At 46.4% G+C, this 19,486-nt stretch overlaps 1 protein-coding gene across 1 annotated transcript in view; it reads left to right on the top strand.

Moving 5' to 3' along the window:
- The first annotated feature begins 3,208 nt into the window (after positions 1 to 3,208).
- LOC134905486 (uncharacterized) overlaps positions 3,209 to 19,486 on the top strand; it is a 42,732-nt gene continuing 26,454 nt past the window's right edge. The window contains exon 1 of the mRNA XM_063914634.1: positions 3,209 to 3,291. The gene's annotated coding sequence lies outside the window, so the exon portion shown is untranslated. The remainder of the gene's footprint in view (positions 3,292 to 19,486) is intronic.

Below are 19,486 nucleotides of genomic sequence, written 5' to 3'. Positions count from 1 at the left end.
TCTTTCTCAGCACGTTATCAATGATAAATGGCAAAACAGGAAGGCGAGATGTGAAAATTGCACAAATGACAAATGCAGGTGTGTGCGTGTGTTGCGTACGCAATGCGTATCAAACAGAAATAAAACCGTTTTAAAAGACAATAGCGTACTGTTCTTACCTTCCGGTTCCGGATTCCACCAGCACTCCTACAGCGTAGCGATGCAGATGCTTATCTAGTCAGCACTACCGTATCCCTCACCACCAACACGGATACAAAGGGATACGCCTTCCCGCCCTTTGCTGACAGATAAAGTCTGCTTGTTTTCGCTAGAGCGGATATGTGGAGGACGGACGAGCCGCCAATTGATAAAGCAAAATATTTATCTTATAACATTCACTATATATTGGTAAGAGACTCAGTACGCAATGGGCGTACGGGGTACCGTAAGGGTACGCACTTAGCGTAGCAGACGCTAGGCCGTGGTCGAGACGCACGAGCGACACGTTCGCTCACGGCTTACGCTGGGTATCGAGCACACTATAGGCGGTCCGAGTACCGTAATGCTACGCTACTAGCGTAGCAGACACTGTGCCCACAAGAGGAACACGAGCGGCGCAGACGCTCACAGGATGACACACAGTAAACCTTGTATGCAACACAATGAAAGGCTGAGCCTATACTGTAAACCTTGGTTTTGTAATGTGAACACAATGCAATGCTAATTAACCTCTATTATATAAAAGCCTCTTGAGCGATTGAGACGCTCTGAATACTCTCAGCAATGTAATAAACACACAATACCTTGCTAAGGTTCCAAAACCTTTACTAACGAGATTTAGTTATGTAAAAAGGGAAAATACAGTTAACATTTTTTACACTACAGACTAACATCAATATCTAAGCATAAAAACTACACATATACAATATACAACAGCGTAACAATAACAGAGAGAGAGAGAAAGTATGGCAAATACAAACAGAGAACAAGTTGGTTACAGAGAAAAACTTACACACTGGGGAATGATCGCTGCGCAGCCCTGGTCACCAGCTCTCAAGTTAGTCAGTGATGAAAACCTTTTGTGGAGAGTAGACTGAGCTGGCCCAAACTGGCTGCCTTATATACACTTCATACAGTACACTACAAAGGGGCCTACAATCTCATTGTTCATTGGACACAGGAATCTGTCTTCACATTATAACAAAAGGTCATAGGTTGATTCAAACAGGTGGGCTGTGACTATTTCATACTGCTCAGGTGGGAGGGAATCTCAGGATTCCCGCCGCATGGATAATGAACTGCAAATATAGTAAATGTCCATAAACTTCTTATAGACATAACTATTCGCAGGAGCGATTAATTCTCTCAAACCAATACCGGAATGTTTCTAATAATATACTCTACCGTTGCATACCAAACACCACTGCTCAAAACCTGTCTGACCCTTCGTATCATGTAAAGAGGGATTTCTCTGTCCATAAACCAGTTACACTAAACAAACTTACTGATATTATTAAGGAGACCATAACCTACAAAATGCACTATTTGGATTAACTATGTGACAATTGAGTCGCCCGCCAGACGCACACAAACTCTACCGTAAATGCACATACCACGCGCTTGAGCGCATGTCCGTGGAGGCGCCGTCACGCAACTGCGAATATGCGCACGCACGGGAGAGAATGTGCACGTGCAGCGGGCAAGCGCATGGGGTTAGTACAAGGCATGAGAATAACGATATTTTTCGACTTTGACAAGACATGGATATAGTATAGAGTTCCAGCAATACTCAAGGGCAAATGTCTTGGCCATGACTCCATTAGAGTTTAAGGACTTGTGTGACAATGTACAGACCTTAAGCAAGGGCTGAGATAATCACTAGTTCTTTCATTCCTTTCCTTGGGATCAGTACTAAATGCGCCGGCCGGAATCCCGGCGGTCGAAATACCGACGCCGGAATCCCGACCACACAATCCCGACAGGGGTGGACACCCACGGAAGGAGAATATGTCGGGATTGTGGCGGTCGGGATTCCGGCGTCGGTATTTCGACCGCCGGGATTCCGTCCGGCGGCATCTTGACCGCATCCCCTTTCCTTGTCAGAAAATCTGAACTGCTTTTTGCATATATTCTGGATCTAAAGCGATTAAATAAATTTGTTGGTGCCAGACAGTATTATATGGATTCTGTGCATTCATCTCAACCATCAGCAAAGGAGATTGTTGTTGGGGTTTTGTCACATCCATATATGTCCAAGGCATACCTCCCAACATGACCCTCTCCAGGAGGGACAGAATGCTCCGCTCCTGGACTTTCCTCTTAATTTATGATTGCCATCACCTGTGCTGAAACACCTTTCTTATCCATTCACCTGTTTGACACAGGTGCTGGTAATCATAAATAATGAGAAAAGTCCAGAAACAGAGCACTGTGTCCCTCCTGGAGAGGGTCATGTTGGGAGGTATGCCAAGGTAATTTGTTTTGTGTTTCTGTGGCAGATCAACACTCAGAAGTGTGTCAGGTTCTGAATCATGGGCCAACATGATTTGTCTGCCTTTCAAACTGATAATATGCAGAAACCTTTACAAAACTACTAGTGATGTGTAGAATTAAGAAAACGTGGTCAATATATGGCCATATTTGGATAACCGTCTGCTGATAGGAATATAAAAGAACCCAAAAACAGGACATGCAGAAACCACATATAAAACAAAATCCATCATTACATGAAAACAATAGCAACATCTGTCAAAATAAGCCAGATTTGCTATTAATCAAAACAGCAGCCCTCACTAGTCTCCTCTTCCAAAAAAATTGAGAACATTCATGATCATAAAAAACAGCTGAGATTTTTTAAAAACCCACGGATTCGAACACTGTGCTTTTGGCAGATAGTTTTCAACCGAATCCACTTAAAAAAGGACTTCATTTCTCACAACTAGTACGGGTGGATTTTGTTTTATATGTTGTTTCTGCATGTCTTGTTTTTGGGTCGTTTTATTGTTTGCACTAATGTGTTAGTATGAGGGAAGCGCCTGCCAGACAGATGAATAATCACACACAGGATTCTTTGCAGGGACAGTTTGATTTATGTTACTTTCCTGTATATTTACAATGGAAGCTGTTTGAGTCTATTACCATGACAACCGCAATTCTCAGTAGATGATAGGTCGGGAACGCGGCCCGGCTAGCCGGCCGGAAGTGATGTTTCTTCCGGAGGCATGCTGGGACCGGATGTGCGTTCCACCGTGTGCTGGATGCGTTTCACAGAGGGGAGCTCCATGAACGGGACGCGGGTATGTCCGTATACAGGTGAGCAGTGTTTGTACACAGGTGTTGTGATTTAGGAGACTGTTGGCGGGCGCTCCTGCATATATAAGCAGGTATGTTCAATTTATTATGGTTGCCCCAGAGGAAGGTGCTGTCACCGAAAGGTTGATTCTATATCGGAGTGGGAGAAGGGACCTTCTGACGTACCTTTGCTTCGCTCGCCACGCTTTGGGCTCGGTGGCTCGCTTCGCTCGCCACCTGATTGCTAAAGCTAATAGTTGGTGGCGTGGATAGTAGAAGAACTATCCCGCTGGCCTAGCTCCTCCCCTTGTGTCGTGACTCCTCCCCCAGACGGAAAAGGTCCCTTAGCCCACTTGATTCTATCATCTACCGTCACCGAAATGGCCGTTGGGCACATGACTGATTCAACCGCAGGGACATGTAATGTACCATATGAGACGCATGCTATTCCCAGCTGGAACATGTAATGATTTTTGACACATGCTGCTATTGTCATCAGTTTTGAAATATATGCAATTTATGGTCATTTATACTGGTGGTGTGCTGATTTATTCACTAAGCTGAGAGACTTGTTCCAAAGCAGTGGAAGCAAATGTGTGAAAATATATATATATACATACATATACAGGCTTGGACTAGCCCACACAGGTACAGGGGAAACCACCGGTGGGCCCCACTGCCTGGGGGCCCACCTCCTGCTCTAAAAATCAGGTTCTAGACTGTGCACTTGAATATACATTATACATATGTTACCTTATACTGGACTATTGTGTATTTTCTACAGTGCATTGCTGTTATTAATTTGTTATTTATCTGGTACATTATTATGCATGCAGCTGAATTTACTGTATATATTTATGAAGGGCCCCAGACGTTGCACTCCCTAATGGTTAGTCAAACCAATGAGGTGGCAGGCCACACCCCCTCAGCTGACTGGCCACACCCCTAAACATGGGCCCCTACCACTGCATCCCCCCAGTGGGCCCTACATGCCCCAGTCTGACACTGTATGTATATGTGTGTGTGTATATATATATATATATATATATATATATATATACACTGCTCAAACAAATAAAGGGAACACTTAAACAACACAATGTAACTCCAAGTCAATCACACTTCTGTGAAATCAAACTGTCCACTTAGTAAGCAACACTGATTGACAATCAATTTCCCATGCTGTTGTGCAAATGGAATAGACAACAGGTGGAAATTATAGGCAATTAGCAAGACACCCCCAATAAAGGAGTTGTTCTGCAGGTGGTGACCACAGACCACTTCTCAACTCAAATGCTTTCTGGCTGATGTTTTGGTCACTTTTGAAAGCTGGCGGTGCTTTCACTCTAATGGTAGCATGAGACGGAGTCTACAACCCACACAAGTGGCTCAGGTAGTGCAGCTCATCCAGGAAAGCACATCAATGCGAGCTGTGGCAAGAAGGTTTGCTGTGTCTGTCAGCGTAGTGTGCAGAGCATGGAGGCGCTACCAGGAGACAGGCCAGTACATCAGGAGACGTGGAGGAGGGCAACAACCCAGCAGCAGGACCGCTACCTCCGCCTTTGTGCAAGGAGGAACAGGAGCACTGCCAGAGCCCTGCAAAATGACCTCCAGCAAGCCACAAATGTGCATGTGTCTTCTCAAATGATCAGAAACAGACTTAGAGGGTGGTATGAGGGCCCGACGTCCACAGGTGGGGGTTGTGCTTACAGCCCAACACCGTGCAGGACGTTTGGCATTTGCCAGAGAACACCAAGATTGGCAAATTCGCCACTGGCGCCCTGTGCTCTTCACAGATGAAAGCAGATTCTCACTGAGCACATGTGACAGACATGACAGAGTCTGGAGACGACAAGGAGAACGTTCTGCTGCCTGCAACATCCTCCAGCATGACCGGTTTGGCAGTGGGTCAGTAATGATGTGGGGTGGCATTTCTTTGGGGGGGACACACAGCCCTCCATGTGCTCGCCAGAGGTAGCCTGACTGCCATTAGGTACCGAGATGAGATCCTCAGACCCCTTGTGAGACCATATGCTGGTGCGATTGGCCCTGGGTTCCTCCTAATGCAAGACAATGCTAGACCTCATGTGGCTGGAGTGTGTCAGCAGTTCCTGCAAGACGAAGGCATTGGTGCTATGGACTGGCCCGCCCGTTCCCCAGACCTGAATCTAATTGAGCACATCTGGGACATCATGTCTCGCTCCATCCACCAATGCCACGTTGCACCACAAACTGTCCAGGAGTTGACGGATGCTTTAGTCCAGGTCTGGGAGGAGATCCCTCAGGAGACCATCCGCCACCTCATCAAGAGCATGCCCAGGCGTTGTAGGGAGGTCATACAGGCACGTGGAGGCCACACACACTACTGAGCCACATTTTGACTTGTTTTAAGGACATTACATCAAAGTTGGATCAGCCTGCAGTGTGTTTTTCCACTTTAATTTTGAGTGTGACTCCAAATCCAGACCTCCATGGGTTAATAAATTTGATTTCCATTGATAATTTTTGTGATTTTGTTGTCAGCACATTCAACTATGTAAAGAACAAAGTATTTAATAAGAATATTTCATTCATTCAGATCTAGGATGTGTTATTTTAGTGTTCCCTTTATTTTTTTGAGCAGTGTGTATATATATATATATATATATATATATATATATATATATATATATATATATTGTGGCTCTTGTCCTTGTGGTAAACCTGTTTATGAATCAGAGTTTCCCAGACTCTGCTATTACAGTATTAGGGCGGGATGTAGTAAGATACATCGCCGCTTATCGCAGCGATGTTGATCGCATATGTACTAACATATGCGATCAGTATCGCAATGCGGTGACGGAGGCCCCTCGCGATACCTGTGAGGTGGTCTGCGGGGGGTCTCCGTCACCTCCCCGGGATCTTCACACTGCCTATGCGCCGGGAAGCAGCAGCAGGCTGCCCCCAGCAGATTACCTTTCCGGTACCAGGGCAGCCTGGAGGAAGGTATGCCGGGGGGAGGGGGGTCGGCGTCTGCAGCGGGTTGCGGCGGTCAGCGATAAGAAGCCCATAGGCTTCTATAGGGTATCGCCATCCAGAGATGGGGATACCCTCAAGGGCGAAAACGCAGCGGTAGGGTCTTAGTACATTTGAAAATGCGGTAAATTTAGTACATCTCGCCCTTACAGTCCAGGTTTTAAGGATATCCATGTTTAAGTCTAGATGGTTATATCGAAATTGGCAAAATAAGTCAACTGTGCTGGAGCATGGATATCCTTAAAACCTGAAATGTATCGGCAGCATTCTGTAACATAAACCATGTCTAACACTATTCATATTCCACTACTTAATTTTATCATGCATTATTATTGCATTTTTCATAAAAACTTATCAAAGATTTCCTAGCTAAACACTCCAGGGTTTTTCTGGTTATTGGGTTATCACTGTCTGACTCCACAATATATACACATAACCGGGGACAAAGTTCCTTGTAATCACACAGTTTTGCAACCTTGTTATAACCTCACCAGTCCCTGTCTCCTGTAATCTCTGTTGAGCCTCCTCTGCTTTTTCTTTCCCTAATTGTCTATCTTCCTCCTACACAATCTAATGGGCCCTACACACTGGCAGATATAACAGAACGATATGAACGTTCTCGTTCATAAATGAACGAGAATGCGTTCATATCGTTCTGTGTGTAGGCACCAACGATTAACGAAGCGCGGCCCCGCGCTCATTAATCGTTGGTGCCCTGCCGCTTATGCATGCAGGCCAGGGGCAAACTTGTGGAGGTTTCCGGATATATTTTATATATTTATATATATATATATATATATATCAAGATGTATGTTGGCGGCACTCAGCAGACTTAATGCAAACTAATTATGCAAACATAAGTTTATTAGCTGACATGTTTCGGGGAACACTGCCCGTCCTCAGGGCCAGACGTTTTGTCTGGCTCTGAGGACACGGAGTGTTCCCCGAAACATGTCGGCTAATAAACTTATGTTTGCATAATTAGTTTGCAATAAGTCTGCTGAGTGCCGCCAACATACATCTTGATCATACAGTGGAGGATTACCCCACGAGGAGGGCACCAGAGCAAATACTAATCTTAAGCATAGAGTGCTGGACGTATTGGAAGTTTTATATATATATATATATATATATATATATATATATATATATATATATATATATATATATATATATATATGCAAATGGATTGCACGTGTGTGTGTGTGTGTGTGTGTGTGTGTGTGTGTATATAAAAAAATCTGTATACAGTGACACACACATACCACAACACACACACTGTACATACATATAAACACACACATACACATGGACACATACCCCAGGCTGAGAGGAGGACTAGTGGCCGCCTAGTCACTGTCGGTGTAATGTGGCCATGAACAACAGGTCCCGGGAATATTCTGTGCAGAGAGCTCTGATGATGACTAGAGCTCCCTGTAGCAGCAGAAGATATGATCGCGATCACGGTTTGTATTGAGACCGAGACCCAGCTGTCTCCGTCTCTGACGGGGGGAGTGAAGAAACTTCACTGCCCCCCCCACCGCCGGGTCGTCCATATCCGCCGTCGGGCATCTTGGCGGCGGATCGGTATGTGTGTAGGGCCCATAACCCTCTCTTCAGATCCTCTACAAAAAAAAAAAAAAAAAAAAAGTCATTTTTGGTTTGACTGAATTTACGTTCCAGCTTCTCAGTGATATTGGCAGGCATGTACTGTACGTACCAACCATCTGCCAAACACCTCTCTATTATCACTTTGGTCAGTGACCGGCGACACGTGGCCCTATGCAGCCTCCCCCCCCCCCACCCCTCCAAATGTAAGCTTTTCTGGGGTTCATTGCATTGTGTGGGGGGGATAAATAGCAAAAAAAATTGGGGTCTAATTTTTCTCTATGTAAACAGATTAACCCAGGTCCAGTGATATTTATTTATTTATTATTTATTTATTAACAGTTTCTTATATAGCGCAGCATATTCCGTTGCGCTTTACAATTAGAACAACAGTAATAGAACAAAACTGGGTAAAAACAGACAGACAGAGGTAGGAAGGCCCTGCTCGCAAGCTTACAATCTATAGGGAAATAGGCATAGATACACAAGGATAGATGCTACCTATTGCATAATGGTCCACCAGATTGCTAGGTTCTTAATGGGTTGTATGATGATACCCCACAAAGTTATCCAAGTGTCAGGAGGGTGTGAGACTAAAGAAAGACAAGATATGTGATGTTATGAATACTCTACAGAGGATGTAATTAGATAGGGAAGCACTGAAGGTTATGTGGGTGGGTCTGGAATTTGATAGGCTTGTCTGAAGAGGTGAGTTTTCAGGGAACATTTAAAGGTTTGGAGACTAGAGGCGAGTCTTACTGTGCGTGGGAGGGCATTCCACAGAGTGGGTGAAGCCCGGATAAAGTCCTGTAATTTTGAGTGTGAACAAGTAATGCGTGTGGATGAGAGACGTAGATCTTGTGCAGAGCGGAGAGGTCGGGTAGGGAGATATTTTGAGATGAGTGAAGAGATGTATGTTGGTGCAGTTTGGTTAATAGCCTTGTATGTGAGTAAAAGTATTTTATATTTAATACGGTAGAATACCGGTAACCAATGGAGGGACTGACAGAGCGGATCTGCAGACGATGAACGTCTGGCAAGGAAGATTAGCCTCGCAGCTGCATTCAAAATGGATTGTAGTGGTGAGAGCCTATGTTTGGGAAACCAACCCGGGTAGCTTGCAACATTGGTCCTGGGAAGGACCCCGGTTAGGTGGCAGTGTGAACAGGTAACCCTGGTCATCTGATCCGGGTCCAGTTCACAGCATAGGAAGAGCCACATTCCCTGCACAAGGAGATGATGTTATCTCCAAGCATGGCACTGCACCCATGTGCAGTGAGAACAGCGCCGACATAGGAGTAACCCAGATGAGCACCACGGTGTGAAAGGGGTCTGTTCCGGTTTGGAACTGTATTCAGATTGGGACTTTGGTGTAAAAGGGGCAGGGCTTGATAAAATATATGCACCAGGATGAAAGTGTAAGAGCCACACCATTAACTGAAACTCCCCTCCCCTGCCACATTGCTGAGCAACTCCTACCCAGGCAAACCAGCCACACTGCTGTGCAGCTACCCCCTGGGCAATCAGCAACCCCCAATGCCCCCCCCCCCCCCAGCCATATTAATAAGCAGCTAAAAGTGGCGCATGCAGGGGAGGTTTCCGAGTAGCCAGAAATCCCCCCCCCCCCTGATGGACTAAATTCTCTTTTAAGAGGAGACAAACTGGTCTCCGTCTCTGCACCAGCCGCACACCTTCACACCAGTGCTGCTGCCCGGCCACCGCAGTGCTGGGTGGCGCAGAGAAACTCTTCCTGTCAGCCCTGTACTCGTGCCGTGCTGCCCGGCCACCGCCGGTTCAGCTGTCAGGCGCTTCCGCGTCAGGTGGCTTTTATATTCATTCCACCTGACGTGGAAGCGCTGACAGCTGATCCAGCGGTGGCCGGGCAGCATGGCACGAGTACAGAGCTGACAGGAAGAGTTTCTCTGCGCCGCCCAGCACTGCGGTGGCCGGGCAGCAGCACTGGCATGAGGAAGAGTTTCTGCGCCGCCCATCACTGCCAGGCAGTCACAAGGAGCTACTGTGGCAGAAAACCACGTCTGAAGTATGGGAGAAAGGGGAGGGGGGGGGTGCGTGTATGCCCTGTGTGTTTTAAAACTGCTGTGTGTGTAAGAAGTACAGTATGCACTGTGTGTATGTGCTCTGTTGTTTTTTTTAAGCATGCTGTGTGTGTGCATGCTACATGTATGTGTGCGCGTGTGCATATGCTGCTTGTTTGTAAGTATGCTGTGTGTGTATTGCATGTAAGCTGTGTGCCACACATATACTCACTCTCGCTCTATATATATATATATATATATATGCATAGATGTGTGTGTGTATGTGTGTGTGTATATATATATATATATATATATATATATATATATATATATATATATTATAAGGTCGTGCCCTTATATTAAGGCTGAATCGAACAAACGGAATTCTCCCATAGGGAACTTCTGAGATGGGGGCATGATGTTTGAGGGGCTACACCTCGAAAGTGATTGGACGTACTGAGCTGAAATTTGGCATGGACGCATAGAATCGTCACCCGGTGCTGCCTGCCAAATTTCAGGGCAAAATAGTAAAAAAATGAGGAATTGGGAGTAACCTAAAGTTTCAACTGTCAGTTTTTTTCTGCGACTTCCTGTTTGGCTTTTGAGGTTGGTTTTCCCATATAGTCTATAATAAATTTTTTGGGAAGGCATAACTCATGATAGAGGACGAATTAAGACTTGGTGGTATATTTACTAAAATTCGTATTTTCCCGACTGAGGTTAAAGTTCAATCACGAATGACATCGAAAGTGTAAAGTTGCAACTTTTTGAATTCATTACGACTAATTTACTAAGCTGTCGTATTCTGCATTTTCGTATTTACCGATGTCGATGTCATTCGGTTTTTTTTGCAGTGTTTTACGTGAGTGACTTGTAAAACACTGCCGACTTTAACACAATGAATCTCGGGCGGATCTGAGAGATCCGTGCTGGGCTTCATTGTGCACCTTTATTAAAATAAAAATCATTGTTAAAATAAAAAAAATGCGTGGGGTCCCCCCTCCTAAGCCAAACCAGCCTCGGGCTCTTTGAGCCGGTCCTGGTTGAAAAAATATGGGGAAAAAAATGACAGGGGTTCCCCCATATTTAAACAACCAGCACCGGGCTCTGCGCCTGGTCCTGGTTCCAAAAATATGGGGGACAAAAAGCGTAGGGGTCCCCCGTATTTCTGAAACCAGCACCGGGCTCCACTAGCCAGATACATAATGCCACAGCCGGGGGACACTTTTATCTAGGTCCCTGCGGCCCTGGCATTACATACCCAACTAGTCACTCCTGGCCGGGGTACCCTGGAAGAGTGGGGACCCCTTCAATCAAGGGGTCCCCCCCCCCTCCAGCCACCCAAGGGCCAGGGGTGAAGCCCGAGGCTGTCCCCCCCATCCAAGGGCCGCGGATGGAGGGCTGATAGCCTTTTTGTCAAAAAATGAATATTGTTTTTAGTAGCAGTACTACAAGTCCCAGCAAGCCTCCCCCGCAAGCTGGTACTTGGAAAACCACAAGTACCAGCATGCGGTGGAAAACCGGGCCCGCTGGTACCTGTAGTACTACTACTAAAAAAATACCCAAATAAAAACAGAAGACACACACCTTGAAAGTAAAAGTTTAATACATACATCCACACCTCCATATACACATACTTACCTATGTTCACACGAGGGTCGGTCCTCTTCTCCATGTAGAATCCATGGGGTACCTGTTGAAAAAAATTATACTCCCAAAATCCAGTGTAGATGGCTCCTCTTCTTTTCTATTTGTAATCCTGGTACTTTGCAAAATAACAAAACGGACACCCGACCACGCACTGAAAGGTGCCCCATGTTTTCACATGGGACCCCTTTCCCCGAATGCCAGGAACCCCCCCTGACTTCTGTCTAAGAGGGTTCCATCAGCCAATCAGGGAGCGCCACGTTGTGGCACCCTCCTGATTGGCTGTGTGCTCCTGTAGTGTATGACAGGCAGCACACGGCAGTGTTACAATGTAGCGCCTATGCTCTCCATTGTAACCAATGGTGGGAACTTTGTGGTCAGCGGTTGACCGAAAGTAACCTCACCGCTGACCACAAAGACCGATTTCTACCAAATTCCTGGCGTATTTGACCGATGGTGTATTGATTCGTAATTATTTCCTAGGACTTCCAAAAAAATACGAATGCCCTCATCACTGCCGTGACTTGAGTTTAGTAAATTCCCGAGATGACACTTTGAAGAAAAAACACCATCTCGGTCAAATCGGGTTCGTAGTAAATATACCCCTTGGGGTTTGTTTTATTAGATAGAGCATGTCCCAGTGTAGTGCCTTTTGGGGTTGTGGTTTTTCAGAACGTTAGTTTTTTTTTTATTAAGTAAAATATGCCCCATTATAGAGATAGGGCATTTCAATTTGTTGCGCCCTGCGCAGTGGCCACCAGGAGAGCGAGAGTGAGGGAAGGGGTCTCGTGCAGGCTGAGGAAAGGTTATAAAAGTAGCTGCTGGCGGCGGGAGGAGAGCCAGTGGTACCCTGGGTGTGTGCTTACTGCGTTCTCCTCAAGTCCCTACAGAGCGGTGAGGAGCAGCAGCAGGAGGAATGGCCGGAGCTGCGCCGCAGGAGGAGGAGACATCTGGTGCAGCGCTGAGTAAGGTCCTGACTGACAGCGTTTCCCCCCTTACCCGAAGCGGGATCCGTGGCAGGAGAGGAGGTACCTGGAGCTGCGCCGCACGGAGGAAGACATCCGGATCAGTGCACAGGAGGACAGCACGGCCTCAGCACGGTAACGGGGGGCGGGGAGATAGGAAGAAAGAGCGGGCAGCTAGTCCCGCTGTGTCCCCCACCACCACCCCACCCAGCTGCTGTGTGTCCAGATACCCAGCCGTCCGCCGGGACCGTCCCTAGCGGCTGCCTGCTTCTCCTCCCCGGGTCTTTGGTGCCGTGGGCTGACAGGGTGCGGCTGGGAGTAGGAGGCGCCTCGGACAGCCGCTGACCGCTGGGCTCCGTTCCTCTCCTCACGGCCCGACAGGGTGCTCCTGCTGTGTCTCTATGTCTCCTGCTGCAGGCTGTCTGCCTGAGTGCTGGGACGCACTGAACACCTCACATCTCACAATATTATTTTTAGTCCTAAAATTTGCACCGAGGTCGCTGGATGGCTAAGCTAAGCGACCCAAGTGGCCGACACAAACACCTGGCCCATCTAGGAGTGGCACTGCAGTGTCAGACAGGATGGCCCTTCAAAAAAATTGTCCCCAAACAGCACATGATGCAAAGAAAAAAGAGGCGCAATGAGGTAGCTGTGTGACTAAGATAAGCGACCCAAGTGGCCGACACAAACATCTGGCCCATCTAGGAGTGGCACTGCAGTGTCACGCAGGATGGCCCTTCAAAAAAATACTCCCCAAACAGCACATGACGCAAAGAAAAAAAGAGGCGCAATGAGGTAGCTGTGTGACTAAGATAAGCGACCCAAGTGGCCGACACAAACATCTGGCCCATCTAGGAGTGGCACTGCAGTGTCACGCAGGATGGCCCTTCAAAAAATACTCCCCAAACAGCACATGATGCAAAGAAAAATGAAAGAAAAAAAGAGGTGCAAGATGGAATTGTCCTTGGGCCCTCCCACCCACCCTTATGTTGTATAAACAGGACATGCACACTTTAACGAACCCATCATTTCAGTGACAGGGTCTGCCACACGACTGTGACTGAAATGACTGGTTGGTTTGGGCCCCCACCAAAAAAGAAGCAATCAATCTCTCCTTGCACAAACTGGCTCTACAGAGGCAAGATGTCCACCTCTTCCTCATCGTCCGATTCATCACCCCTTTCACTGTGTACATCCCCCTCCTCACAGATTATTAATTCGTCCCCACTGGAATCCACCATCTCAGGTCCCCGTGTACTTTCTGGAGGCAATTGCTGCTGGTGAATGTCTCCACGGAGGAATTGATTATAATTCATTTTAATGAACATCATCTTCTCCACATTTTCTGGAAGTAACCTCGTACGCCGATTGCTGACAAGGTGAGAGGCTGCACTAAACACTCTTTCGGAGTACACACTGGAGGGAGGGCAACTTAGGTAGAATAAAGCCAGTTTCTGCAAGGGCCTCCAAATTGCCTCTTTTTTCCTGCCAGTATACGTACGGACTGTCTGACGTGCCTACTTGGATGCGGTCATTCATATAATCCTCCGCCATTCTTTCAATGGTGAGAGAATCATATGCAGTGACAGTAGACGACATGTCAGTAATCGTTGGCAGGTCCTTCAGTCCGGACCAGATGTCAGCACTCGCTCCAGACTGCCCTGCATCACCGCCAGCGGGTGGGCTCGGAATTCTTAGCCTTTTCCTCGCACCCCCAGTTGCGGGAGAATGTGAAGGAGGAGCTGTTGACGGGTCATGTTCCGCTTGACTTGACAATTTTCTCACCAGCAGGTCTTTGAACCCCTGCAGACTTGTGTCTGCCGGAAAGAGAGATACAACGTAGGTTTTAAATCTAGGATCGAGCACGGTGGCCAAAATGTAGTGCTCTGATTTCAACAGATTGACCACCCGTGAATCCTGGTTAAGCGAATGAAGGGCTCCATCCACAAGTCCCACATGCCTAGGGGAATCGCTCTGTTTTAGCTCCTCCTTCAATGTCTCCAGCTTCTTCTGCAAAAGCCTGATGAGGGGAATGACCTGACTCAGGCTGGCAGTGTCTGAACTGACTTCACGTGTGGCAAGTTCAAAGGGTTGCAGAACCTTGCACAACGTTGAAATCATTCTCCACTGCGCTTGACACAGGTGCATTCCACCTCCTTTGCCTATATCGTGGGCAGATGTATAGGCTTGAATGGCCTTTTGCTGCTCCTCCATCCTCTGAAGCATATAGAGGGTTGAATTCCACCTCGTTACCACCTCCTGCTTCAGATGATGGCAGGGCAGGTTCAGGTATTTTTGGTGGTGCTCCAGTCTTCTGTACGCGGTGCCTGAACGCCGAAAGTGGCCCGCAATTCTTCGGGCCACCAACAGCATCTCTTGCACGCCCCTGTCGTTTTTTAAATAATTCTGCACCACCAAATTCAAGGTATGTGCAAAACATGGGACGTGCAGGAATTTACCCAGATGTAATGCACGCACAATATTGCTGGCGTTGTCCGATGTCACAAATCCCCAGGAGAGTCCAATTGGGGTAAGCCATTCTGCGATGATCTTCCTCAGTTGCCGTAAGAGGTTTTCAGCTGTGTGCGTATTCTGGAAAGCGGTGATACAAAGCGTAGCCTGCCTAGGAACGATTTGGCGTTTGCGAGATGCTGCTACTGGTGCCACCGCTGCTGTTCTTGCAGCGGGAGGCAATACATCTACCCAGTGGGCTGTCACAGTCATATAGTCCTGAGTCTGCCCTGCTCCACTTGTCCACATGTCCGTGGTTAAGTGGACATTGGGTACAACTGCATTTTTTAGGACACTGGTGAGTCTTTTTCTGAGGTCTGTGTACATTTTCGGTATCGCCTGCCTAGAGAAATGGAACCTAGATGGTATTTGGTACCGGGGACACAGTACCTCAATCAAGTCTATAGTTGGCTCTGAATTAACGATGGATACCGGAACCACGTTTCTCACCGCCCAAGCTGCCAAGGCCTCAGTTATCCGCTTTGCAGCAGGATGACTGCTGTGATATTTCATCTTCCTCGCAAAGGACTGTTGGACAGTCAATTGCTTACTGGAAGTAGTACAAGTGGTCTTCCGACTTCCCCTCTGGGATGACGATCGACTCCCAGCAGCAGCGCCAGCAGCAGTAGGCGTTACACTCAAGGATGCATCGGCGGAATCCCAGGCAGGAGAGGACTCGTCAGACTTGACAGTGACATGGCCTGCAGGACTATTGGCTTTCCTGGGTAAGGAGGAAATTGACACTGAGGGAGTTGGTGGTGTGGTTTGCAGGAGCTTGGTTACAAGAGGAAGGGATTTACTGGTCAGTGGACTGCTTCCGCTGTCGCCCAAAGTTTTGAACTTGTCACTGACTTATGATGAATGCGCTGCAGGTGACGTATAAGGGAGGATGTTCCGAAGTGGTTAACGTCCTTACCCCTACTTATTACAGCTTGACAAAGGCAACACACGGCTTGACACCTGTTGTCCGCATTTGTGTTGAAATAATTCCACACCGAAGAACTGATTTTTTTTGTATTTTGACCAGGCATGTCAATGGCCATATTCCTCCCACGGACAACAGGCGTCTCCCCGGGTGCCTGACTTAAACAAATCACCTCACCATCAGAATCCTCCTTGTCAATTTCCTCCCCAGCGCCAGCAACACCCATATCCTCATCCTGGTGTACTTCAACACTGACATCTTCAATTTGACTATCAGGAACTGGACTGCGGGTGCTCCTTCCAGCACTTGCAGGGGGCGTGCAAATGGTGGAAGGCGCAAGCTCTTCCCGTCCAGTGTTGGGAAGGTCAGGCATCGCAACCGACACAATTGGACTCTCCTTGGGGATTTGTGATTTCGAAGAACGCACAGTTCTTTGCTGTGCTTTTGCCAGCTTAAGTCTTTTCTTTTTTCTAGCGAGAGGATGAGTGCTTCCATCCTCATGTGAAGCTGAACCACTAGCCATGAACATAGGCCAGGGCCTCAGCCGTTCCTTGCCACTCTGTGTCGTAAATGGCATATTGGCAAGTTTACGCTTCTCCTCAGACTCTTTTAATTTAGCTTTTTGGGTCATTTTACTGATCTTTTGTGTTTTGGATTTTACATGCTCTGTACTATGACATTGGGTATCGGCCTTGGCAGACGACGTTGATGGCATTTAATCGTCTCGGCCATGACTAGTGGCAGCAGCTTCAGCACGAGGTGGAAGTGGATCTTGATCTTTCCCTATTTTTTTAACCTCCACATTTTTGTTGTCCATATTTTAATGCGCACAACTAAAAGGGACCACAGGTATACAATGTAGATGGATGGATAGTATACTTATGGACGACGAGTGACGACACAGAGGTAGGTACAGCAGTGGCCTACCGTACTGCTATATACAGTATAATAAATGGACCTGGTGGACACTGTCAGTAAACTGCTAAACTAGTATAAAGAAAAAAAGCCACCACAGGTATACAATGTAGATGGATGGATAGTATACTTATGGACGCTATTATACAGGTATAATAAATGAGACCTGGAGGACACTGTCTAGCAAACTGCTAACTCCTAGTATAGAAGAAAAAAAGCCACCATCGAGGTATACAATGTAGATGGATGGATAGTATACTTATGGACGACCGAGTGACGACACAGAGGTAGGTACAGCAGTGGCCTACCGTCTGCTGAATATACAGTATAATGGACCTGGTGGACACTGTCAGCAGACTGCTAAACTTAGTACTACTAGTATAAAAAAAAAGCCACCAGAGGTATACAATGTAGATGGATGGATAGTATACTTAAGGACGAGTGACTTGATGACACAGAGGTAGGTACAGCAGTGGCCTACCAGTACTGCTATATACAGTATAATGGACCTGGTGGACACTGTCAGCAGACTGCTAAACTAGTACTACTAGTATATAAAAAAAAGCCACCACAGGTATAACATGAGTAATGGATTGTAGTAATAACTAATGGACAGACGATGACGACACAGAGGTAGTGTACAGCAGTGGCCTACCGTACTGCTATATACAGTATAATGGACCTGGTGGACACTGTCAGCAGACTGCATACTAACTAGTACTACTAGTATAAAGAAAAAAAGCCACCACAGGTATACAATGTAGATGGATGGAATAGTATACTTATTATTATTATGGATGACGAGTGACTGACGACACAGAGGTAGGTACAGCAGTGGCCTACCTTTCTGCTATATACAGTATAATGGACCTGGTGACACTGTCAGCAGACTGCTAACTAGTACTACTAGTATAAAAAAAAAGCCACCACACGGTATACAATGTAGATGGATCGGATAGTAATTACTTATGGACGAGTGACTGACGACTCAGAGGTAGGTACAGCAGTGGCCTAACCGTACTTCTATAATACAGTATAAATGGACCTGGTGGACACTGCTCAGCAGACTGAGCTAAACTAGTACTACTAGTATAACAAAAAAAACCACCACCAGGTATACAATGATTGATGAGGATAGTATACTTATTATATTAAAGGATGACGAGTGACTGATGACACAGAGATAGGTACAGCAGTGGCCTACAGTACTGCTATATACAGTATAATGGACCTGGTGAGCACACTGTCAGCAGACTGCTAAACTACTCTAAGTACTACTAGTATTAAAAAAAAGCCACCCACAGGTATACAATGTAGATGGATTCGTAGTATACTTATAGGGACGACGACGTGACGACACAGAGGTAGGTACAGCAGTGGCCTACCGTACTGCTATATACAGTATAATGGACCTGGTGGACACTGTCAGCAGACTGCTAAACTAGTTACTACTACATAGTAAAAAAAAAAGCCACCACAGTATACAATGTAAATGGATGGTAGTATACTTATGGACGACGAGTTGACGACACAGAGGTAGGATCAGCAGTGGCCTACCGTACTGCTATATACAGATATAGATGGACCTGGTGGACACTGTCAGCAGACTGCTAAACTAGTATACTAGTATAAAGAAAAAAGCCACCACAGGTATACAATGTAGATGGATGGATAGTATACTTATTATTATATGGACGACGAGTGACTGACGACACAGAGGTAGGTACAGCAGTGGGCCTACCGTACTGCTATATACAGTATAATGGACCTGGTGGAACACTGTCAGCAGACTGCTAAACTAGTACTACTAGTATAAAAAAAAAAAGCCACCACAGGTATACAATGTAGATGGATGGATAGTATACTTATTATTATTAATGGATGACGAGTGACTGACGACACAGAGGTAGGTACAGCAGTGGCCTACCGTACTGCTATATACAGTATAATGGACCTGGTGGACACTGTCAGCAGACTGCTAAACTACTCTAGTAACTACTAGTATAAAAAAAAAAAGCTCCACCACAGGTATAACAATGTAGATGGATGTAGTATACTTATGGACGACGAGTGACGACACAGAGGTAGGTACAGCAGTGGCCTACCGTACTGCTATATACAGTATAATGGACCTGGTGGACACTGTCAGCAGACTGCTAAACTAGTACTACTAGTATAAAAAAAAGCCACCACAGGTATACAATGTAGATGGATGGATAGTATACTATGGACGACGAGTGACGACACAGAGGTAGGTACAGCAGATGGCCTACCGTACTGCTATATACAGTATAATGGACCTGGTGGACACTGTCAGCAGACTGCTAAACTAGTACTACTAGTATTAAAAAAAAAAAGCCACCACAGGTATACAATGTAGATGGATGGATAGTATACTTATTAATTATTAATGGACGACGAGTGACTGACGACACAGAGGTAGGTACAGCAGTGGCCTACCGTACTGCTATATACAGTATAATGGACCTGGTGGACACTGTCAGCAGACTGCTAAAACTAGTACTTACTAGTATTATAAAAAAAAGCCACCACAGGTATACAATGTAGATGGATGGATAGTATACTTATGGACG

This window comes from Pseudophryne corroboree, chromosome 1 (assembly GCF_028390025.1).
Source record: "Pseudophryne corroboree isolate aPseCor3 chromosome 1, aPseCor3.hap2, whole genome shotgun sequence".
Lineage (NCBI taxonomy): Eukaryota > Metazoa > Chordata > Amphibia > Anura > Myobatrachidae > Pseudophryne > Pseudophryne corroboree.
This window is presented reverse-complemented; position numbering and strand designations above follow the sequence as displayed.